Source organism: Dermacentor variabilis, chromosome 4 (genome assembly GCF_050947875.1).
Source record: "Dermacentor variabilis isolate Ectoservices chromosome 4, ASM5094787v1, whole genome shotgun sequence".
NCBI lineage: Eukaryota > Metazoa > Arthropoda > Arachnida > Ixodida > Ixodidae > Dermacentor > Dermacentor variabilis.
Window position 1 is genome coordinate 129,476,670 of NC_134571.1, and position 25,698 is coordinate 129,502,367.

Here is a 25,698-nt window from a genome sequence, read left to right on the forward strand (position 1 = left end):
CCTCCCTTTCTTTCCTCTCGTGACATACCTTTTCCCAGGCATCCGTGGTCTCGTTCTCATCGAAGCCCACTTCGTCAATCGCAGTACGAATTTCGGGATTCCTCAGCTGATGGTTAATATCTGTACAGAGCTCTGCTGCAAACAGCAGCAGCTCCTCTTTCTTTAACTATGCGATATCCATGCTTTTCCGAGAGCCGACTACAACTTCCCCTGTATTGAACGCACACCCGGTGGGGATCAATCACAGCTAATTGCCAGATAAAACCCTGCCCTTTTCGTCCTGCAAAACGTAGTCGCTCTAACACTCACCCAACCTCACGCTTGCGAAGTTCGTGTCTCCCGGAGCCACGTTCCCAGGTCCGCCGATCCCAGATCCTGAGGGCTGCCTTCTGCTACTCTTCCTTCAAGTTTCCTCGAGTCGTCCAAGTCTTCACGCCGTTACTACGACAGTTGTGCCTCGCTAAATCACGAAGAGTAGGTTTGCTGATCCCGGATCCACAGAAGTCGCTCTTCCACCCTCAGTTTACCTCCAGCTTGTGAAGGTTCCCAGGCCTGTCCATCCCAGATCGTGAGGACCGCCTTCTTTATCCCACCGCTGCCACCAGTTTTTTTGCGGCTCGAGTTGGCGTTTGGGCCAGGAATCCACCAAGACTTTCAACGAGTACGCCCGCTAGTACGAATGAAGGGAAAAGGATATAACATTATTCACACTGGCTCCAGATACGGAAGCTCACTCCATGCGGGAGCATATTGTTACGTCTCAACGCAACCAATTGAACATTAATTTGACGCTTACCACGAGGCAACCTCCTCCCCCCCCCCCCCAACCATTCATGAACGCCCATCCAGAATTCAATGCAGCGATGACGCCTACAGTTGACGGGTCAACAAAAGACCCCTCTACCAGCACCTGAGAATCTGAACTAACGATGAAGATTTCCGACGTCGAATGCTACTGTGGGAACGGCTTCGACTTCGGATTCCCAGATTACAACGTGCTTGCTAAATATGCGGGAGCGAAGGCACGATGTCGGAGGCGGAGTTCGGCGGGACGGTGCGATATCATGGGCGGGATATTGCGACCGATTTGGCGATTTTGACTGGCCGCGATACAGTATTCATATTTTCTATAGTCGCCTAGGGAAGACCACGGTATTAAAAACGGAGACCTTTCGTGCAGTGAGAGAAGGTGGCGACGTGTCCTGGTGTGAACTCAGACGTTTAATATGCTGGACGGAACTGGACTTCTAGTCAATTGAGGAGCCTGTAAATGAGAAACAAGAGAAATGTTATTGTATCCGGTGCAACGTCAAGTGACAGTACAATTCAACCCAGGAAAATCACGTAACTGTGACGTGTAAGGAGCTACAATACCGTGCCGTGCCACAGTATCGTACATGTTTTCCTAGAGGCAGCAAACCTAACAACGTTGTCCAAATAATGAATTGCTATATTTAAACCGAGCAAAAAATTGTAAGCTGCCTAAAGTCAAAATCTTCCTTATTTAATGACTGGTAATTATTGAGCAGGACAGGACAGGGCAGGACATGTAATGAGGAGGGAAGATAACCGATGGTCATTAAGGGTTACGGACTGGATCCCAAGGGAAGGGAAGCGTAGCAGGGGGCGGCAGAAAGTTAGGTGGGCGGATGAGATTAAGAAGTTTGCAGGCATGGCATGGCCACAGTTAGTACGTGACCGGGGTTGTTGGAGAAGTATGGGAGAGGCCTTTGCCCTGCAGTGGGCGTAACCAGGCTGATGATGATGATGATGAATTATTGAGCAGAGGTTAGCTACTTGATCCGTGCGTTCGCTCAGGCAATGGGCCCTCATCTCAGCAACAGCGACTACCCCTGCAGCATAATTATCCGCAGCAATCTCCAGTCGCATCTGTCTTTCTCCCTGCAGACTCCAGTAAGTGCTATCTTCTCAACATGATAGAAAAAAAAAACGAACAAACGGCAACTTCGAACAGTGAATTCTCCAATCGAATCCGAATAGAAAAACAAAGACTACTTGACTCGTATTCGAAATTTAGTACATTCGAACGCTTGTGGCACTGAACGAAACCTAGACCTAATGCAGGTTCGTGAGGGCAGCTTGCTGGGCGAGTTCACATATTCGGTGTTTAAGCAGCATGCGTGGGGATGTCATCAAATAGAAATCACAAGAAGGGTTATAGGAAGGCATTGTTAGATTAAGTATATATATAGTAACTTTGAGTGTGCCTTCTTCTGGCCTTTCTCGTATCATTTTCTGTGTTCCGACTCTCTCTCGGCAATATTTCGTGCAATTTGCCAATAAACCAGTTAGAAGCCAGCGCTCTGTTCCTTCATCTGGTTGGCTTGGCTTATTTCTTCCTTTCTATGTTGCGCTATACCAGTTTTAGAATGCAATACCAGCTCGCCCAATCCTCAACCCTATAGTGAACCCTCGGTTAGGCCCAAGTCTATCGAGTTGTAAACCGCTGCTGCAATTGTCTAGCAGATGCGGTGGCAGTTTTCTTAATCGCCGTTCTGGCCGCAGTGCACACGCTGTGTATATAGAGATGCCGAGGCGCGCGCAAAATGTTGCGTGCCGCGCAACGAGATCGAGATCAAGCCTCACGACGTCGCGTCTCGTGGAAGGCGACGCAGACGAATTTGTCGCGTTGATCGTTCGCGTCGCGGGGGCGCGTTGCAGTTGCAAAGTTACGCAAGTGCATCGGGATACGGACGACGAGGTTGCAGTCGGCGAAGCGCCCGATCAAGATGCGCTACAGATTATAGCCCCCCCCCCCCCCCCCTCTATATGGAACTGCCACGATGAAGCGCAGCGGAGGATCCGTATACAGCGGAGAACTTCGACTTCATGGTTAGTAACTCGTCGAAACACCGCGCAGATTAACTCTACGGAAGTGCTATTTGTTGCACGGACTGCAGTCGCGTCGGAAGCATGCGAGACGCGTAACGAGCCGCGGAGACGACGTGGATCGGATTACACGGCTCCTTGAGAGACAGAGAGAGAGAGAGAGATGTGCGACGCAAACTCCCGAGACGGTGACATTGCGGCGGCGAGATAATCCGGCGGAAGACGGAGGAAGCCGCTACCGATGTCGTGTCAGGTACTAATAGCCCAGCGGGCGAGTGTAACGAAGTTTCTCCATTGAAACATCTGCAGCGGCACGCGTGTGCAGTGCTGGCGACCGAGCGTAACGGAGAAACTCGTCCTCGCTTTTTTCAATAGTGTGACACTGCAACGTCAGCTACGTACACAGCCGGCAGTAGCCGTTCCAGAAGTGCGATCGTGAGAGTTCGCGTGTCCCTCCTTTTCGGAGTGTCGTCTGCTCGGTCGCAAGTCCCAGACCACGAGCCATTTGCCGCATTTAGGTGAAAGGATTGGTACCCTATAGGCTGGTTAACCTTTTTTACCGCTCTGTATTTTGATTGTTCATCGTGGATCACTCTTGTGTCGCGCTTTGCGAACTATCGGCGTTTTTTTTTTTTTCACGAGAACTTTCCGGGGGAGCTTTTGCACCATCGTTATGTAGTTGAAGACTTGTTGGAATGATACTGCACGCACGTGCACGCGTGAGCTGATTAAAATATACGGGCCAGTAATTGAACTATAAAGCTTATTTTCTCCTCTGCCTGTGCACGTAAATTAAAGAAAGGGGGTAGGGGAGGCGGTCCAAACTTGGCATTGCGAACTTTCCAGTGCAGTCGTGAATTTCAGTCTGTCCATGTTAATTACGACTAAATTCAGTTGTTGTTTTTTCGGCGACCCCGTAGTCCGTATACTTTTTCTCGCACGTGTACATCTTTCTTTTGCATTCGCGGCGTCCAGGCTGGTGCGCATATTTTTACCAGGTGAAATAGCAGAGAAGGGTGCAAGCTAGTGTCAATTTATGAATAAGAAGGCGACGATGTTCTTCCGCACTTCATTAACGCGTGTTGTGTTTTCTACTTTTTACCGGATTCGTTCTCCACATAATTCAGGAAAAAAATGAGTGTTTGCTTGCTTGTTTGTTGGTTTGTTTGTTTGTTTTTGGTTGTAATTGTTTGTCAAGTATAGGCGTTTTTGCTTTACGGTGGAGTATGCCGAGCTCCCGCCATCCAGCGGGTCCAGGGGGTGCAGACAACGAGCCAGCTTTCTACGTTACCGTGGCGCATACGGAAGAGTGCACTCCGCTGTAAACCGAGTGCGGAGGCGTAAGGGAGGCTTCGTCGTGGCGCAAACGAGCTGACTGTGGCTCGCCGAAACGGGGTGAACAAATGGGATGAGCGCGTCAACAAACGCAATGGTACGTATAACGGACCTGGGATTACACCGGCTGCTGCCTCTCGCGGAACGACAGCGATTGCAAGAAATTGATTGATTGATTGATTGATTGATTGATTGATTGATTGATTGATTGATTGATTGATTGATTGATTGATTGTATTTTTCGCGTAAAAACTGAACTATAGAGTACGAAATATTGCATCGGAGGGCTTTGAAAGCCCCCAACGCGCTGTATTCCCGAGGTACAGACGTTTTTGTATTTGCGCAACCTCCTCCCTCTCCCCCTCCCCCGCCTCATTCTTGTGGCCGTCGCGCGTCTGGGATTCGACCTCGCGACCTCACAGCCGACAAAGGAGACGCGCTGTATTTCGCGGAAAGCAGAAATTCACCCGATGTTGATATTCCGCGTTGAAACTTACATTCAGCGAGCGTCCGTGCGCAAGTTCTGATGACTATATTCCGTGATGTCGATGTCACTCAGTAGAATTCGTTGTCGTTGTTCTTTAGGAGGACTCAATAAAGTACCCACCAACACTTCCTTTTAAACGCATCTAGCTTATGCTTCGGTCTGTTCTATAAGCGCAAGGCCTTTGTGGATCGGTTGCGAGGTCTCTTTCTCTCCGAACGGGGGACGTGCCTCTATTTGATGCGAAATGCAAAACAATAAATTAAGAAAAATGCCACTGTCAGGGCTCCGTTCCTTTGCTGTAAATGTATAGTCGTGACAGGCGACGCGTGCGACGTCCTACTATAGCCTTTCATTATTAGCGTATGTGTTTTTTTCTGTTTTTTTTACTCACTTCGCTTTGCGTCGTTTAATCGCCAAACACTCTCGATCCGCGCGACCCGCGAAGCGTTCTCTGTACACGGCTCGGAACTGATTGATGGCTACCGCGAAACTTCTCACATCGAAAAGAAAAAAGCGAGGGCCCCGTCGCGTATAAAGCGCAATTATCCTCTCATCGTGGGTATATTATACACTCGCACGCACAAGCACATGCACACGTACGTACATACACGCACGCACGGACAGATATTCCCAGCTCGTGCAGTCAATCACGTGGCTGCTGCAGCTCGGCGCTGTCAAACCCTTGAATGAGCACGATTGCGATTGAATAAGGCTGGAGCGCGTGCGTGCGTGTGTGCTTAGTGTGTGTGTAGCGCTCGCACATCGCGCTCGCTACACAAACTCGCCGAGGAGGATGCTATATCGCGGAGAGGCTCGCTCGTGTTATTCGCGACCCTTCCGCCCTTATTTCCATACGTTATATATATATACATATATACACGCACACACACACACACACCGTGTGGCTGTGCTATATAGCCAGTCTCGGCGCGTCGGCTTGGTGGCTCGTGTATCACAGCGTCGTAATTCTCGGCGCAGAAGCGACCGGCGGCGAGCGTTGTATAGCTATAGATGTTGAGAGAGCCGTATTTCACGCGAACAGATATATATATATATATATATATATATATATATATATATATATATATATATATATATATATATATATATATATATACACACACACTGACGGAATAAGTATACGCCAGTACGCCAGGCCATCGCGGCGGCGGCGACGAGGGTTGCCGCAACGCGCGTCTGTAATAGGCCCGTTGGGGTTCGAGCTTGTACGCGTGCTGCCTGAGTCACGCTTAACCTCAGCACGCCTCAAAAGGGCCCGTTACCAGGTTTGGCGCCATCTTAAAGATAGGCGCAGCGCATACTTCGCTCGGTGACGATCGTGTCCGCAAAGTATTAGAGATGCTGTACCCCCAACCCCCCAACAAGTGTCTCTTGTCGTAGCGCGTGCGTGAGCATGTCTCTCTAAAACGTGCTTACAGCTTGCTTAATTGCATTACAGCCCCATAACGGAACTGAATGGAAGCCAGCGATGTGCCCGAAATATTTGTAGCGTGCCCTTCGTCGGCGATCGAGACGTCGACGAACACATGCGCCTCCGTCGTGCGTGCCGACAATTTTCCCCCCTGCCGCGGAAGCTGAATGCTGCCACTGCATGGGGACAGAAAGTCGCACAATCAGCGCGCGTGCCGTTTAAGCTTATGGTGCACGTGACAAAAAAATTATATCTTACTTCTAACAGCCTAGGCTACCACCGTGACATCGTTTGGTGCACATTTCGAGAGAAAAGAACACGCACTCTCAGAGGAGTAAATGTTCCGGCTATATGCTAGGTAAGCAATTTACTAAGCCTGTACTAATCCTTCTCGTGCATATCATGTCATGCACACATGTCGTACGTGTCATTCGTGCCACGTATGTGATGTGATGCATGCATGCCATTCGGGGCGTGCATGTCATGTCATTCGTCAATTCGTGGATACACGTCACTGTCGTCATGGCCTGCCATATGTCGTGCGCGCATGTCATTCATATCGTGACATGATTGACACGTCATGTATGTTATATGACATGTTATGTATCTCGTGTCATGCGTGCGTGTCATTAATGTCGTGACATGTCGCGCGTGTTATGGAAGCGGCGGGTTGCGACGATGGCATTGAACGTGACGAAAAGACCGCGTCGCGTCCGTGATAACGGCTTCTCCGCAGCGCGGCGGAACATTTGACGTCACTTGAAACCACGTGATGGCCGTCGGTGAGTAGGTGCGCGAGCGGCGAAAGAAAAAAGTTGGCGCGACTTTGGAAGTTGGCGCGACGTTGGCGCGGAACGTGCGACGCCGCCACCGGAAAGTTCTGCGCAGCAAAAAGGGAAAAGAAGGGGGAAGAAAGGGAGGCGGGGTTCGTCACGTGGACCCGTCGTGGTCTCTCGGCTCCGCTGTGGGAGAAGGCGGGGAAGGAACGTCCCTTTGGAAAGCACATACTGCAGGCTGAGAAAGAGATGTTGGCAGTCACGCTGGCCTTCCGGTGGTATGGTAACGGGGCATTCAGTGTCTTCAATTTATTCCGTTAACAAACGGATTTGTAAAAATTATTTCGGTAAAACGATCCCTAGACGGTGCTCTAGAACTCCCGGTGTATATCTGATGATTTGCAATGGCGCTTGGTGCGGGACCCTTTAAGCACCTTTATTTTTTTTTCATTTCTCCTGCGGATAGTGCAGGAGATATGTGGTTGGGGTGCTTTGATTGTGCTGGCTTAATGCGTCCTCCTTTTTGTAGCCTTCGATGTTTGCTGCACGCGGCCTGCGTTCGTTAGAATTAAGCTGCTAGAGATGTGGCTTGATTGGTTCGGGTTGTGTGTGACGGCGGCCGTGCGTGGTCACCGAAAGCAAAGCGCGTCGTGAGTTCTAAGCGGGGGCACATGCTCGAGCCCTTGGTCCTAAACATAACGGATTTGTGCTCGGAAGGCAAAAAAAAAAACTGTTACTCTGTGGTGACGCATCACGGTTCTAAAGCGCATTTTAGTGCGCCAGAAAATGACGTAACAGTGACGGGAAGATGCTATAGACCGTTTTTTCTTAGGCGCCGCCATATTGTGAACGCAGTGGCGCCGCCTATGAGCAGCGCCATACTGGCTTGGGTGAAAGCCGTCTTTTGCATGGCAGGTATACGCTCGGCGGTAGGTTCTGGCGTTTGTTTTCGCGGTCGCGCGGTCTGTTTAGTATGACGTGCGTCTTCTACGAGGTAAACGGTTCTGTGAGACGTGCTGATGTGGTTTAAGGCGTCATGGCCGGAATTTCTGCTGGCGTTGAGGTGGACGGAACACGCAGCACGATGTGGACGCGTATATTTGAGCCTACGATCAGTCTCGGAGATCAATTGAGTATTTCTGAATGTTCCAATCACTAATGTGACCTTATTGCAGTATTATCCTCTATTTCTAAACTGCGGTTGAGGAGCCATGAAACATACTCGACGATCGTAACAGCGTGGGTACCGTTCTGCTACGATATATGAGCTGTGATGTTACAATTTGGCAAGCGTTCAAACTGTTCGCTGCAGGTTGCATTGCGTGACTACTTGGTTCGATGGATGAGGTTCCCGCCCCTGAATAAAATAGTATTGGCAAGTAATAGCAGCATACCTTACAGTCTGAATTAAGCTTGTCCAGCAAAGGGGCTGTTTACGAACTGCGCGAGCGTCCTATAAGCAGTGGTAGGTGCTGGATTACAGATATCTTCGTTCTAATACCGCATGGTCCAAGCATACGGCATCAGCGGTTATATATTCACAAACGTTGTGCGGCGTGACTATGCGAGGTCGTATTGCGGCGCTAGCCCGTTTTCTCTTGCTTTTTCGAGAAAGAGGATGATAACCGAATTTTTTTTTCTGTTGTGTTCGTTCCCTTCTCTACGACGCACTCACACGTATTACGGAAATTTTGTCCTCAAAAATAGGCTTCGCATTCTTTTTATGCGATCCCTCTCTTATATTATGGCTGTATACAGGCCAAAAAGGCAATGCCGAAGCGCACAGCTTACATATGTATCGTGCTGGTTCACCAACCGCAGTGATCGCTGTGTTGAGCAGCGCCATCGGCCTCATGCAGGAAGGCTAGCGTAGGCATATCGTAATTTGAAGCCTACTAGACTTTTTGAATTTGAAATATTTGATAGCGCCTGCCGCTTAGATGTTTCGTGGTTGCCTTAGGTTGGCCGTGTTCAAGCATGCGCTCTTATGCTTTATGTTTTGCTCCCTACGCCGAGCGATCAGATAGTGAGCATATTTACCATTACATGCTGCTAATACAGAGACACCGGTTTTCTTTGTTGAATTAAAGCCGATATAAGCAACATAGTTCACAGCATATAAACACACCGCGACTGATAATGTGTGTACACCGCGGCTGATAAAGCGCGTCACATTTTTGCGCCCCCAAGAGATATTTCCGCCTACTGTAGTTACCGATGCACTGAAAGGCTGCCCTGACGACCTTATATGAACGGACATGGCGTAAATTTCCCAAAGTACCATCTAAAACATCTCGAAATCGTTCTGAAGCACGCGACAGCAATACTTTCAAGCAGCGCCGCGCCGGATCGCCCAAGCCAGAGAGGAGGAAAGGCTCTCCGCGCGCCCTATCCTCCTCGCCCGATGAAAAGGTCTGTAGGGTGGCAACGCCATTTGTAGGAGCTCCCCAACATGCTCTCTCTCTCTCTCTCTCTCTCTCTCTCTCTCTCTCTCTATCTCTCTCTCTCTCTCTTGATGCTCTTTGGCAGGCCCGTGCATCAACCTTTGGAATCCTCAAATTTTGGGCCCCACTCAAAAACAATACTTGTATGTGGCCTTCTTCGCAAAACGTCAGTAATATATATATATATATATATATATATATATATATATGACGGCACGCAATGGCCAGCATTTAGGTAAGATTGTAGAGCACAGGTAGACCAGTAAACGCGAAGCATTTTCTGGCGGAAAACGCGCGTTTATTGCGAGCACGAGCTACGCACATTAGCGTGGAATCAGCACTGTGTCGATCGCTATCTTTGAATAAGTGGTTAGGTATTGTCAAAAACCGACTTTAATGGTTCATAAAATGCGATCGCGTCAAACTGAAAATGCAGCCGCATTGTCGTACTTCTGCTTGCGCGCAGAGGATTCCATTTCAAGCGTGTGGTGGTTTTGCCCTGTCCTTCACGTAGTACTACTTCGGATTATTTCACTGATGGTTTCATTGATGGCTGAGCTGCTTGCTCTGCAAAACCCGACGCGTCAGTGGGACTTCGTGTATTTCAAAGCACTATCGCCCGTTGTGGTTTTGTCCTGTAAAGTAATCGAAACTCGCTTATTGGTGCACTCTATAGTCCTTCGAGGGTGCCGTGTATTCCTTGTCATTGATAAACAGTGAACTGATCCTAGGCAGGCCTAGCGAAAATCCATGACGTCTAGTGTGAGCTAGTGCGAGAACTTCGAGGTTGCGTCACCCGCCCTATTTCGCCTTTGCGTCTTTTTTGGCTTACCGAGCCTCGGCTCGGGGTATAAGGCAAAGCCTTTTGCTATTCGAGAAGAAGGGGAAGAAAGGAAGGAGGGAAGGAAATCAACTTTATTCGAGGTCCTGCAGGCCACGAGAGCTTTGGGCTCTCATGGAGTGGGCGTCTCCCACGACGGAACCGGGAGGTTGAGTTTCCTGGCGGCGTCGTGGACCTGCTGGACGGCCCAGAGTTGGGGAGCGAGTCCTTCGCTCCGGATTGCTTCTTCAAACTTGCGCTTGTCCTGTTCGTAGTTTATATGTTAGCTTGCGAGCACGGCCAGAGTAAATGATATACGTTAAGGGATCTATTGCAATTGGTGCAATAAGACTTGTCGTAGAGCTCAGGCATGTAATGGTGTAGTCTGTTTTGCGTGGGGTATGTGTCTGTTTGTAGCATTCTGAGTGTAACCGCTTGAGCTCGAGTGAGCGTGCGGTGTGGCGTGCTATACTCTCTACGTTGTAGGTAGTAGTGTTTAGTGATTTCACTGTATGTAGTGGGGGCGTCCTTGTTCTCCGAGTGGTCGGGTGAAGCAGCGCGGTCTATAAGCGCGCGCGCAGCCTCGTGTGCCGCCTCGTTAAGGTTGGGGACGTCGCCGATCTTTGGTCCTAAGTGTGCCGGGAACCAGTATATGACGTGTTCGTTAATCTCTTTCCTTCTAACAATTCTGAGAGCCTGTGCGCAGACCGTGCCCTTTTGGAAAGCTCTGATAGCGGCTATGGAGTCGCTGTAGATATGGCAAAGATTGTCGTCGGTGAGCGCAACAGCGATCGCAACCTGTTCGGCCTGGTGCGCTGGTGCTGGTGCGCTTGATAATATACGGGGGAGAGAGAGGGGGGGGGGGAGGTCGCGATGACATTGCTGCCCGCAGACCTGGCAGATCGGGTGACCCATTCTACGCTCGATGTGATGAACAACTGCGTAGTTTTATGGGAAGCCAGGGTCTGAGATTGTCCGGTAACAAACGCACCTGCGCGTGGAAAGAGTTGCGAGGAATTGGGAATAAGCATACACGATCCAACTGAATCGAACGCGGCGTTGCTTGCAGTGCTCATCTCGACGAGGTTTAAGGGTGCAGTCTTCTGCCCGTCGCAGTGGGGAAGTAGGTATGTCGTGATGGTGAATGAGCTTGCTCATCGCCCTTTATCCCCTGATGCCCAATATTCCGTGCCAAGAGATGGTGTTCGGGAGGGGTATTGTACCGATCCAGCCCGACTTAACAATAATCCTCTTTGGTGCCCCTCTACATCGCCGCCTGGCTACTGCCCGTGCAGCCGGACTAGCGCGTTCTCCCTCGCGGATGTATCAAGCACGTAGTGTGCTCCGCGTATGCAGGCATTCTCGCGCGCCACGTTCTGTGGACAACGCCACGGACCACATCAAACGACGCAATGCGCCAGGTTTGATGCGCTGGCGAAATTCAAAAGTCAACACTGTCGTTGAATCAAACACATTTCATTGAAATTTATTGCGTAAAACAAAATAATTCATAGTATTTTTATTTTTATTACTATTTTATTTTTTTGCAGTCCCAGTTTCTGGTATCAACGCTTCAGATGCATAGTGTTAAGTTTAAACCGATCGCAATAGATAGCGGGACTGTTTCGATGAACTGTCTTGCGTACCCTCGTGCGTTCATGCGTGACGACTAAGACGCTTCCCGTTGCCGAAACGTTTCCTCCGCGCTTAACTATATATAGCCTTGCCTTGCTCGGCCAACGTTGATAGCGGGGTATTTATCATCCTGTCTTGTTCGCCTTACGCAGTTACATTTGTTCATTACTCCTAGGTTATTGTTGTCACCCGAAGCAGCTAGCAGTCATTTCTTGGTCAGAGAAATGAAGGTCATGCTAACACAAGAAGTGCGGTCGTGTGCCATCTCGGCCTCTTCGATAATCTGTCAGGCACGTCGATCATAATGACTGTGTGGGAACAGCTGTCAAAATTGGACTTACATCCAGCAGTGATGACAGCGCTCAGCCTGATGTCCCTGAGTGTCAATACTAACATTATATGCAAATTTATATGCAATGTTCGCGAAGCCGGTCACCAAGGCGGCGGCTCAGGTCGCCGATGCACACAAGCCGCTTGCGTAAACTAGGAATCTTGCAAGGGACTCCCTCTACGAGCCGAAACTATGGCGGTGTTTAGTGAAGCCCCCTCTTTTGGCACTTTCTATACACTTCTGGGTTCGGACGCGTTTCGGGGCTCCCACGTATTGCGGCTCGCCGCCGGGACGAACACCCCTGTCACCCGGTCAAAGAAGGACGCCAAGTGCTTCCAACCACGGCCTCCGAAAGCGGCGGGGGATGGGATGGGGTAGAGAGGGGTGGAGGGAGGCGCTAAAGACAGCGCGTGCAGTCCAGTCTCGGAGCCCATGCTCAAGCTAACACTCGGACAGCGAAGGCGTTTCGAACGCTTCAAATGCCGAAAGCCCATGGAGCGAGCATGTCCGCGCGTGGATGTCTGTGTGCGTGTGTGTGCTTTTGTGCCCCAGTGCGAAGCCTTTTCCCTTTTTCTGCACCGCGCGATGCGTGTGGGAGAGCGAGCGACGTCCGAAGAGCCACGGCAAGCACAGACGTGACGACCGAACACCGTCAGCTCGTGCTTCGCCGACCGACGGTTCCCTCCCTCCCTTGGGCGAGGGAGCCCCCGGTGAGAGCGCTCTGCTCTGACTCTCCTGTGGCGTTTTTCGTTCTACGTCGTCTCGTCGCTACGTGGGCCCTTCCCGCTCATCTACCTGGCCAAGCTCTGGACCTCTGGGACAGAGCTGACCCTATAGGACTGAGGAACCCCCGTGCAGCATATGTGGCAGTCATTCGGGGGCTCGAAACATTGCGGAGCCGAGGAGGTGAATCCCCGTCAACCTACGTACTTCCTTGCAGCGCTCGGGAGGAAACGGAAGTACCGCCAAATCTGCCAAGAATCTGCTCTGATCAGGCGCAACACGGCGTGGCACGTGCATTTTTGAAGGAAGGTGTAAATGTATGCACAGGGTCACACCAGCTTATTTGCGTATTAAATTCATTTTACGTTAATTGGTATGCAATATTTAGTGCATACTGCTGTTGCTTCTTTTAAGCGCGTGTTAGCAAGAGGTCCCTTTGACGTCCCGGTATACGTTGTTTCCATGTGCCTACTTACGCCACATATTCTGCTTTGTAACGGCAATAAACTAAAGCTGAAAGGCATGCGCACACAAGCTCCCACACTCAACGAGTCCCATCTCTTCCCGCATGCGCTCTCGTCTGCCTCCCTGTTTCCTACGCCATCCTCTCTCTCTCTCTCTCTCTCTCTCGGCAGTGCGCGCCGAGTTTGTGAATAGCGAGAATCAAGCGAGCGTATTATTACCTCCGCATGCACACGTAAGCGGGAGGAGGGTTTGGAGGCTTCGTGAGGAGCTAGCTGCGATCAAAAAGTTGAACGCGAAAGCGCTGCTCAGCGAGAGCGGGTCTTGCGTGACGGCGTCGGTTTGTTGTACAGAGCCTGCGGGGTGAAACGGGAGCAACGGCAAGCGAACGTAGCGACGAGAAAGAAAGGATGCGCGAGTTTTTTCTCAAGAGATGAGAAAAGGCGCGCGCGGTCGGATAAAATGAGGCGAAGCGCGGCTTTGTGGCGGCGGCGCGAAACCGAATCCCGATAAAAACTAGGAGCGCGCGCGAGCTCGAGCCTCAACAGAGCAGTGGGTGCTGCTTTGCTGGCTGGATGTGTGTGTGTGTGTGAGGGGGGGGGGGGGGGGGAGGGGGGTGCGGTTCGTTGCCTGTCGGGTTTTGCGCGCCGCTCGCCGGAGCCTTGTTGCGCGCTCCGCGCGCGATATTCGTAGATGTTGGAGAGCGCGAGCGTCTTCTCCGCACCTCTTTCTCTCTCATTCTCCGTGCCGTCGTTTGCCATCATCAGAGATTCGTATCCGCGACGCCATGTTTCTCGTTCCCTCATCTTGTCTTTTCTTTGTCATTTTTCCCCCGTTTCTTTTCATTTTTCTTTGGAGTGTGTTCCTTACATCGCGTTCATTCTCAGCGAATGTACGTACGCAGCGGAAGCAGCTACTCGTTCTGGCGCGTGTTCTTCCGTACGCCGCGTTCATTCTTCGCGAATCTGCGATTCCCGAGGAGCAGCTACAACTGGCTGTGATGTATGGAGATTCGCGGATAACAGGAATGCTTTGAATAAAACTGGGATCTTTCCATCTATGTGCTTTTTTTTTTTCAACAGAGAAGCTGTATATGGGCCAGTTTTCAGCGGATCAATGTCCGTATAGACTAAAAACCGTGGGCCGATCCCGAAGATAGTGCGATACTGGGCCGACCCGCGGTATGTGTGAAGCAGGCTTCGAGCACTCCGCCAACTTGCAAAAATAAGTTTAATATCTTGGGTCCAAATAGAACCCGTACCAGATGTTAAGCTGATAGGAACAGATACTGCTCTTTGACTCGCGTCGGCCATGTCTACGTTCGCACCGCCCTCTCTTTGTCGGCGTTCCAAGCGCTTGCGTATCTCCGTTCATTTCATTCCCCTCTCCCGTGGTGGTGGTCACGTCGAAATTCACGCGTGTCTAGTTTCCTCCGGCTCCTCGGGGCGGCGGTCCCACGGTCCATGCGAACGTATACAAATCACGGTAAATGAGTCCGTACCTATGTTGAAAATTCTGTGTCACCTCTGTGTCGTACACTAAACAGCTTTGCTGGTCATCCGCCTTCACAGAATGGAGTGGCTCATTATTTATTTTTATTTTTTCGTTTCGGCGTAGTCTACTCGTGAGACGTGTAGTCGAGCTCGGCTTGTAGAGGGGCCGATGTAAGAGTTTTTGCTTTAGTGCAAGCGTTTAAACTAGAGTGAACGAGTGTATGAACAGAGACCGTCAGCGAAACTCGAAAGCTGAACAAGAACAAAAGAGAAAAGAAACAGAAAGCTTAATTATTACGAGTGAATTCCTAAATGTTGTACCAAAACTACATGTTCAACCTTGACCGACGCCACTGTCGCTACGCTGGGGAGCATGGAAACGTAAATACGAGTTACATTTGATATCGTATTGTTCGGTTTCCAATTTGTCCTGATGCTATGTTTACGTACGTTGACGCCGTCATAGTGAGCAGCAGGTTATTATGTGATGATTGTGCACTGTACTGTTCTTTAAGTGATCTTCACTTGGTAGCACATTTACTCTTGCTGTGTGAGAACTTGTCGGCACAGACATTTATTTGTGTGTCCTGCCAAAGTTACAGTAGTGTGCGTGACTGATTTCATCTATCGCCTATCAGGCCGTTCCATTGTGCCGTGAACAGCAACCTGCAGAAACCTGGTGGCAGGTCTCGACCGGCGGATGAAATGGCCAATCACGGGCTGAGTAGTTTCCCCACATGCGGAGCACTAGATGCGGGAAGGCCAACCGCACGATGCGGTCCCAGTTATCGTTCGGCTTCGTCCGTAACGTGTGGTGCAGCGTGGCAAGCGTCTCTGCCTGAGCGTAGACGCTGAAACCAGTGTTTGAATGGCAAGTTGTAGATAAGCGTGGTGTGACATTTCGTACGCTGTCGTCGTCTCGGGGCGCGCGCGCTGTGGACGCTGTGCGGCTGTAGACGTGACTGTATCGCGACCACGGAGGTGATCGCGACTCCTACAGCGTAGGCATATGGTCGCCGGGTGATTTGTGACAAGACCTGGTGACGAAGTGCTCCCCGCACTGGTCCGTCCGACGACTCTGCAGTAGCTCCGCAGCATATACGCGAGAATATCCGCGTGCGTCTGGCTCACTTGCGAGATTTTGAGGAGGGGAACTGCACGGAGCTTTCTCATTGCCCCTGTAAAGCGTGCTTCGCCGCTGCAAACCTTGTTATACGGCAAAGCATTGGATTACGGCTGTGTCGAGAAGCCAACTTCAATAGGGGTCATATCTCGGCGTTTAATTAGCGCTGGCTTTGTGTTCTGTCTTTCGAAAACATTCATTAATATTTGCTCGCATGGCGTTGCCTAACGAATGCCACCTCTCCTCTGAAGTTTGAAGTTAGAACGTATGAAGTTTCTTGCTTCACACACGTTCATGACAGAATAGTCTTGCGATCGCATTATATGCGCCCGGACTTCTGCAATATTCAGGCCACTGAGAACCGCCGCACCTCAGTTCCTGTTCTCACTGCGCATGCTGTAACACGGGCGAGTGGTTTCCTAGTCCTATCACGATAACCGTTACGGCAACTTGGAAGTCAAATGAACCGTTCCAGCAGCTTGCATTCGTTGAAGAACGAAACCGAGCTTTTTTTTCTTTTTATCGCTTCCTCTGATGGACGAGTGCAGCTGGAGACCAGTTCCTTTCAAATCTTCTTCCTCACCAGAGTCCAGGCGTCGAGAAGAATCTACGGGCCCGAAGAGGTCTGTCTTGTGTTTCGTTACCGTCGTGCCGTTCGGACTTTATCGCAGCTCGTACTTGCTCTTTATGTGTATATTTGTTTTTGTTTTGTTTTTTTCTTTGTCATTGCTCTCAGTTCGCGTAGGTCGTGCAGATATCGTGCTCGAAAAATCGCGAGCTTCCCGCAGGTCTCAAAGGGTAATTTTGCTGCATTGCGACGAAGCTCACTTCGGGAGCGTGGATGTACATTCGCCGAGACAGGGGAAAGGCGAGCCGGCGGCAGCGCCCCTCCCCCCCCCCCCACCGCCCCTGCGATAATGTGTATCCACTGGATGGTTGCTGTGTGCGTATGCGCTCTCGTGCGATTACGTGTCGACCGCCCCGGTTCGCAGGGAACCCTTTCCGCGAAATCACTCCGGTTCTCGCAGCATTAGGAATAATTTTGTAACCTTCGGGTATCCGCGAAAGAGATGTCGGAAAAAACGAGTTTATCTTTTTTTTTTCAGGATTTCGAGAGTATAAGGTATCTGCTGCCTCGCTGATTATGACATTCGCGGTGGAGAAAGCGCGAGAAAATAAGAATGGTAGCGCTCGCCGGCCATCTGGCCCGGGAATGCAGCGGCAGTGGTATCTGCTTGCGCGATTGAGACCCCCGCGCCGCGAGAATTATGTGCGCGCAGGCCCTGCAGTCGGCGTTTCCGGGGCCATCTCTTCTCAAAAGAAAGCCTCCCTGAACCAAAATCATCCCTGCTCGCTCGCACATATATGCCTTCTCAAAGTCGCGCGAACAAAGTTTTGGCGATCGCAATATTCCTTTGCCAGATAGAGTGCCATCCCATGCGTCTTTGCCTCTAGTTTTTTTTTTTTTTTCTAGCCTGCAATGCCCCTGCGCGCCTTAATTTCTCTCTCTCTCTCTCTCTGCCTCTAGCTTGCTTATTCCGATGTGCTTGCGCACGGTGGTAACATTCTAAACCTGGTGCCTCTCACTGTATGTGTGCCGCTTTTCTTTCCTTTCTTTCGCTTCTTATTCGTGGTTCTCATCGTACATGCAGATTTGGCGAGCCGAAAAAAATGAAGAAAAAAAAATAATCGCGCGTGGAGTAAGGGCAAAGAGTTGAAGAGAACCATTCTGCAACGACGCCTCGCGATGGCGCACCGAGCGCAGTTGTCGCCTTATCTCGGGTGTGTTTCCGAACTTCTTCGTTTCCAACGGCGCCATTCCCGAGGCGGCGGCCGCACCGTGCGTTAAGCACGCGGGGAGACAAAAAAAAAAAAAAAAAATTTCCGTACACCGCAGCTCGTTCCCGCCGTTCCTTCGAGCTGTGTTCTGTATCACCTTAAATTCTCCCTTTTTCTTTAAACATTTTTTTAAGCGCTTTGTCTTGTTACTTCCTCGCTGCGGGGCATGCTTAACAAAGGAAAACAAGCTCTCGTTCCGCACACCCCGTCCTCGCTCGCGTCACTCTTTCGTCTTGCGAAAAAGGGGGTGGGGGGGGCCGTATATGCGTCGGAGCCAGATTGAGGCGAGAGACAAGCCTCGCTATGGGGGTGTGCGAGCGCAATCCCCAAACACACCCTCCTGCTCGAAGGCAAACTCCCCTTCGCTAACGCCGCATTGCCGCACCCCCCTCCCCCGTAGCTTTGCCGTCGCGTATATGGCGGAGCGCCAGGGTGAGGGGAGTGCAAAAATTGAAATCGAAACGCCGCGAATATGCGCGCTCGCGGTCTGAAATAGGGAGGGGGGAGGGCTTGAGCAGGCAGCGCGAGCCCCAGCGCCGCGCGATTCACCACCCGGGCTCGGAGTCGCGCGCGTAATGTGGGTCTGCGGGAACACGCGCGGCTATCGCGCCGCTCCTCGCGCCGTTCCAGAATATCCCCTCCTCCTCTTCCTCTCGGCTGCCCTCCGGCTCGCCGCTTCTTTCGGCGTCGTCGTGCCGAAGGAGGTTGCGAATACGCGGCCTGTGTGCGCTGCACGCGCGGTTCGCCCGTGTTCATCGTCGTCCCCTCCTGCTTCCCCCTCCTCTTCTCACTGCTTCATTGGCGGCGAGCGAGGGGGGTATCTTCTCAATGGCTCGCGGTTTGGCGAACAAGAAATTCAGCCCCGGCCACCCCTATAGCCTCCGCGCTATCTTCCTTATTCCGTGGGTGGCTCTGCTTCTGCCTCCGCAAGTTGCGCTGCTTCTGCCGTTCTTGCTTGTCGCCTTCTTCTTAAATAGGCGGCGTTGGTTGTGCTCTTGAGGAAAGGAACAACTGCTCTCGCGGTGAGCTGGGTACAGAGAAGAGGGAGGGGGACACAGAAAAGCCATACTCGACACGATGTCGCAGTCGCCGTTCTCGAGAATGGCTCGGCCGCGGGGCGGACGCGTGGTTCGTTAGCGCCTTCACTGTCCTTTTTTTTTTTTTCTCGACGCGCCAAATCTGCATAGTGTGCACTGTCATGCCTTCCCTTCCTCTTTTTTTCTGCCCCATTACTTTTTTTGTGTGTGTGCACGTGCATATGTGCGTATCTTGCGAGTGTGTGTAAGCACTAAAGGAAGGTTTCGCGAGATTCTGCTCTTCTTTCTCCTTTGTTTTTTCTTGCGGGTGACAGGCTTGTTTGAGTTTGACCGTGATCCAATCTTGTTCGCGGCGTTTGGGCCGGGCCGTTTTAACGGTTACGGCCTGGCGGGCTCATTGGTCGGGTGTGCTGGTCGTTGTTGTCGAGTCGTTCTCTCTTCCGCACCTTCGTCATCGCTCCAATTTTCTCTTTCCTCCGCGCAACATCTTGGCGTTGCTGCTACAAGTTTTTCGCGACCCCGTCTTCTCCTCTTCCCCGTTTTCTCCGAACCGCCCTCGCTTTCACGTGGCCCTGCATGCAGTGTGGACCCCTTTCTTCCTTAGCCGTCGCCACTGAGGCCCTTGCGTGTGCCTTCTAAAACTGCGCTCCCACCACCTTTCCGAGTCAGATAGGAGAGAAAACGGCGCAATAGAAAGGCGTCCTGTGTGCGTGCGTGCGTGCGTGTGTGTGTGTGTGTGTGTGTGTGTGTGTGTGTGTGTGTGTGTGTGTGTGTGTGTGTGTGTGTGTGTGTGTGTGTGTGTGTGTGTGTGTGTGTGTGTGTGTGTGTGTGTGTGTGTGTGTGTGTGTGTGTGTCGAGACGTCCCCTATAACTGTAGCTGCCGCCCTTCTTATCTTCCGTTATTTCTTTTTTCGTATCCTACTTCTCTTGCCATTGCTATACTGTGATGATTATTCGCGTGCCCATGGCGCCGATACTCACGCGACAAGGAGAGCGGTCGTGTGTGAGGGTAATAACGGATAACGCGAGTAATCGTCTCTTTTATTTTTTCTTCGCTTCGTTCCCGAACCCTTGGCGTACACTGCTGTCGCACTCCTTTGCCGACGTTTTTGTCCAGACATATCTGCGTGCTGCATCGCAACTGCGCGAGCGCGCTCTGCGTTCACACATAGCCGTTATAGCGCGCATAGTCGCTTTGTACGCAGCCTTTTTTTTTTTTTTGTCCGCTCACAACACGCGCTGGGACTGGTAACGTTCCGCGCACCGTGACCTACGCGATGCCTGCTGCGAGAGCCTCTGCACCTTGCGCGTTTTGGACAGTCTTGTGGTGTGGCATTGTAGACAGAGGCGACGACGAGCGTTGTATATAGTTTGCGTGCTGTCGAGCTTCGGAGCACGAATGCGTTTACTGCTAGTATTCTTAGTACGAGAAAAGTATCTATTCTCGAAGCATACCGAAAAGGTGACAAGGAATAATAATGGAATACGTATTGTAGCTCTTTTTGTCTTTTTTTAGCAGAATGTTACAGTAGAATCTAGAAGTAGTAGAAGCGACGGGGGGAGGGCACAAGAGAAATGGAGGGAAGCGTTGTTTCTTCTTTTTCCGCGAACTCGTCGCATCATAATGGAATGCCAATACACCCGGAAAGGACCGTAGGGAACGCTCGCTTTCCAGAAGCACTTGAATTCAAAGATGATGGGAGCGTTAACTGGACAGCGGTCGAGATAAACAAGAGACGTTTAGAATATCGGTGGACAAAAAACAAAGCAGGGGAGAGATCGAGGGATACGAGTCGTTAGAGATATATGTAACTGTGAAAAGTGGAGATCTGTAAATTTTAGTGAAGAGAGAAACTATCAAGGACATATAGGCAAAATGCTAGATTACATTAGATTTCGTAAAATCTGATTAGCTCAAACAGGCTAAGTGACTATTTGTCGCGACCCTGTTTCAGAGGGGATTTCGAAGGACAGCTGAATTTTTCGCATGGCTGGTGAGAGGTGAAAAAAGAAAGGGGAGAGAGAAACTGAAAGTCACCTAAGCTTCTCACACATACATATTACATGGAACGAAAAAAAAGAAGTCTGAGGACACCTAAGCAGTCCTTTTGAGATGTGAATGCGAAAGCATTGAAATGACCATTTGAACGCCGCTGAGCGGTCCCTCGAGTTTTGCGGCCGAATATGTCTCGAGCTTTGCGATTAAATTGGTGCCGGTTATTTTTTTCTTTGTACGGTTTCTACGTTTGCGTGTTGGTGGTAGACTGGAATCGCGTAGACGATATTGCTGAGAAATCAAGGACGCTGCACATGACCGGCTTCCTACGCGGCGAGAGACCGAGGAAGCAGCAGCGACCACCAAGGCTCTCAGGCGCGCGTAAGCAGCTAAGCCGAGTGGGGTGAAAGAGAGAGAGAGAGAGAGAGGGAGCAGCACGCGCGTGTCACGCGACTGCCTCGCCGACGAGAACCCGTCTCGCCTCGCGGCGTCGTGTCGCCGTATCTGCTCCGTCGAGGCGCGCTGATGACGTGGCGTCGCGGTGATGCCCCTCTCCCCTCACGCAACACCTGGCGCGCTACCACGGCAGCAGGTGTTCCGATTCTCCCGCTCTGCTCCGTCCAGGCGCGCTCGTGACTTGGCGTCGCATCCAGTGGGAATTTTAAGTGCCGTTTCGCCGCAACAGACGCCGGCTTGTTCGCTCATGGACCACTTGATGCTTTCGCATAAAAAAGGTGTAGTTTGTAAGACACGTATTCAAGACTTAGACCAAGGTTCAACGACATTCTCCTCTTTCTAGCCCCCCCCCCCCGCACACACATTTAATAAACAGCGCTCGCCTAATAGAATTGCGTATTGGCAACACGTTTGCTGTTGCCTAAAATCAGAAGTTGCAGTGATTTTTCGGAGCACGTGCAGTTTTTTTTTTTTTTACATCTAACATGCACAAAGACGACAATCCTTGTGGCTGTTGCATTGTGAACTAGGCGACCGCATGTGTTCCCGATGCTATTCGCTCGTGGCTTGCTCAGTGACTGTAATTGCCAACCGGCCCAAATGGATACCTTATTGTATTGAAATCACGCCGCGAGTATCGAGGAGTGGCATTGTATCATGGAGCAGGTGAGGTTTGTCCCTCCTTTGTATAACAATGAACTACAATGTATTGTGGCCGACTATAGCGCACCGATGGCGAAGATGCCGCCGGGAGCTGCGCGTCTCGGCATCGGCTTCGGAACGCCTGCCGTCATGCGTGGCCGCACCCGATATCCAAAGTGTTTGTGGAGCAACGCTTGTTGACGCCGCATTGGGCGTCTTGCAGTGTCCCTGGGCTCTTCGTAAACTCTTCCTGTATAATTAACAAGTACTCACGCTACACTCGAGTGACTGTAATGGGACGCCATTATGGGCTCCCATCAGCTCTCAGTCTATGCAGTCTACGCGCAAAGCGCGTGATTGAACACTACACCTTTGTGATTACTGGTGTGTCTGTCGCATTAGAACCCTTTCGAGGACACACATCGTTCGCTGTTATCAGGAGTGGCCCAGCCACGTCTTTGATTACACTGCCTCCGGGATGTGTCTAGGCAACTTGTACTCGTCTATAGACACCCGACGGGGACGGCACGTCAAATACCGTGGAGGTATAGGCGAAGAAAGCGTCGCATTAAAAGCTTCCTCTTACTTCTCGAGTGTCGCGAAATCTGCCATCTCTGTCGTGCTGTGCGTGCCCTCTGAGATATGCGCGCGCGCTTACTTGCGCGTTTCCTCGTCTCGGAGGGAATGATTTGTTCTGTTCGGCCGTCTCTTGCTTAGCGAGCCTCTTACAGCGTCCGCAGTGATAATTGACGCGGGCGGACTTCGGCACCGGGCGGGCGTGACCCGTGGTGCTATTCAGGACATTCAAATTCCGCCGTATTTTCGGATTCCGCGATGTTTGATTTTTGAACCAATGCGAGATGATGTAGCTGCCCCGTGAGCCAATCGGGGCAGACAAGATGGCGAATTTGGTGATATACCGTAATTTGACATTTCCAGAATTTAACGCCCGCTGCATTGACACCCCTGGCCGACTGATGTCGAAGCGATATGGCGTCTTTGCCACTTCGGCCACTTTTCCGTGTTTGTTCACGACGCCGCAAAGACGCCGGCCGGCTTCCGCGCCGGAAATGCATGCGTCGAAAGTCCTTTCCTTGTGGTTCAGGCTTTAGAATGTCGCCTTTTTCGTGCCTACAAGCTCACATTTTCGACTCCCGGACGCGGGTGCACGCCGCTTTCCTATAGGGGGCATATTGCAAGGACGCCGGTGTGCTTAGGCTTCGGTGCACGTTAGCCCGTTTCCTTACCATAAAAAAAGATCGCCGTGATTTAAGGCTTTGGTAATGATTATTTTTATCGAATCTACTATCATGGCTACAATGACATTATTGAACTATATCAAGAGAAAGGTAAAGAAAACACTTTCCGTCGATGCAGATTTTAAGCGTAAATGTTCGGACCTAATATGTAATATAGTTTGGGAAAAACAATGTTTACTAAAATGTAAGGGAATGTTTACAATGTTGCGCTGTTGACACAAGAAGTATGAGAAAGACGTTCTTAAATGTGCGATCTGTTTCGAATTTATTTGCCTATGTGGCAAATGAAATTTTTATTTCTCTTTTTCTTTTTGCCAGTATGGGGGACGTGAGCTACGAAAAAATGTTTTCTGGGGAGCCTTCGCTTCCCCCCAATCAAGTTCCTCAGGACACTCTAATAAATTTCTTGTCATTGTCACTGTGTAAACTGCCTCTTTCTGGTAGGTGCCACGAATGTTGGGCGAAACGTCACGATCTGCAGAACCGGCAGTATCAAGCTTCTGTCCGATGCTGTAGAGCCACTGACAACAATTAACAGTTGTAATAGTCCCAACATATTTACGACATGTGAGTCGACTCAAGAACACGAGTCAGTCGTAAATAGGCAGAAAACAAAACTCGCCGCCGAGCAGCTGACAATGGTTGGCTTTGGAGGTCTCCGTCGTCCGAATTTAAATTTCATTCTTGACACTGAGCGGAGATTCACTGCTACTAGTAGCAGTCATTTGTCACCGCTGCATCGCGTCATGTATGAGGCGTGTGTGCAGTCGGACTCCTCTATGGCGATGGTGGTGATGATGATGATTTCATGATGATGATGATGTCAAGCATGATGATGATGTCACCGCCCCATTTCAAAGGGGGCGGTGACAAATCGTCGCCCAGCCTGGTTGAGCTACTCAGGTATGTTATACATGCTTTTTTTTTATTCTAGCATTTTTGTATACGTCTCTTTAATCGTTTTTCTCCCCCTCAAAACTTCTCTATCTGCATTGTTCCGCTACCTATGCCTGTAACGAATCCGGTGGTGTTAATCTAATCGCTTCCCCCTGCTTTTTTTACTCCACCAATACTCTAAACGCGTCTTGCTTATCTCCAGTGCTGACCGTTTGATGCTGCCGTCCACTTTAAATCCAAGAGGACCTACGGGTCACACTGGGTGAATCCTTTCGCATTCCATTAGCATGTGCTGAGTGGTCTCCTGATTTTTGCTGCAGCATACACTTGCCTCATCTAGTTGCGAATATTTGCTCCGGTATGTTTTTGTCCATGGGCAACCAGCTCTAGCCTCAAATAGCAAGGCACATCCCTTCGTGTTATCGTACAGATCTTCCCTTCTAATTTCTTTCTTCGTATTCTTGTAAATATCCATGGTCCTTTTTGTTTCCATCCTCTGCTTCCATTCATTGCTGTCTCTGTTTCTCTCACTTTCTCTTTCTGTTGACTCCTGGTTGTATATTTAAACATTTTAATTCCCCTGTACTTGGTTGCCAACTTTCTTGACGTCTTCCTCCATTCTTTGTCCACGCTTTTCAGGTACGGATATTTGTGCACTTTAACCGCACATCTACTTTGATCCATGTTCCTGAGTCTTTCTTCAAAACTAATTTTGCTCTGCGCTTCTCTGACCTCCATCGAGGCCCAGCGCATGTCACCCCGCACTGCCTCATTTGTGGTTTTGTCGTGGTCTACCGATCTTTGGTTAACTCCAGCTCCGACAAGATATCCCATTTGACGCACAGAATGGCATTTGCGAATGTTAGCGCTGGAACCATTACTCCTTTCCAGATTCCACGCACCACCTCATATTTATTGTGGCTCTGGGTTTCATTGTTGCTCCATTCCGCTTTCACCCTTTTTTTTTTCGTATTATCTTGGTGGGTGCTTGAGTCTTTCCTTTGTTTATGTATACGCCAAGGTATTTGTATTGCTTGACTACGGGTATGACTTGCTGTTGAAGTGACACCACGCAATCTCTCGTGTCTTCACTGAATATCATGATTCCCGATTTCTCTGTGCCAAACTTAAGGCCTAGATTTGTCGCTGCGTTGCCACACTTATTCGCAAGTGTCTGTAAATCTCTTGGATTGTCCGCTGGTAGCACTGCTTGCCTGGACACGCTGCGCCATCTAGCGCCGCTGCCGCCACGAAATCTACGAGGGGCGCTTGTGTGAATGTTTATCCATACAAAAGGGCCTGAATAATTAAGATGCGGGTTGGATTCCGCCCAGCACGGGAGAGATCCTAAAGGATCCTTGTTATTTTTTCTCTCTCGTTTTTTTTTTTTTTTTTTTTGTCAGTGACGAGCAGCACATTCCCAGTGGAACGTTAACCAGTGACCCAAGTTGGCATCGAGGAGGCTCATCGAAGAACGCAACATACCCAGACCCAAGTTTGTCCGACGGTTGGTTTGGAACTTGGTTCTCTCAGCACAGCAGCCCGATTCTCGACTCATTAGACCATTAACGGGCCAGTTACCCAAGTTGGCGTGAGAGAGGTTAAGTGCGAACATACATACATACATACATACATACATACATACATACATACATACATAC

The 25,698-nt window shown here is 50.4% G+C and overlaps 1 protein-coding gene and 1 pseudogene across 1 annotated transcript in view; one reads left to right on the forward strand and one right to left on the reverse strand.

Moving 5' to 3' along the window:
* Positions 1–25,698, forward strand: part of LOC142579771 (transmembrane 9 superfamily member 1-like) — a 131,935-nt gene that overhangs the window by 34,203 nt on the left and 72,034 nt on the right. The gene's annotated exons all lie outside the window — the stretch shown is intronic.
* Positions 14,429–14,608, reverse strand: LOC142580575 (U2 spliceosomal RNA; annotated as a pseudogene).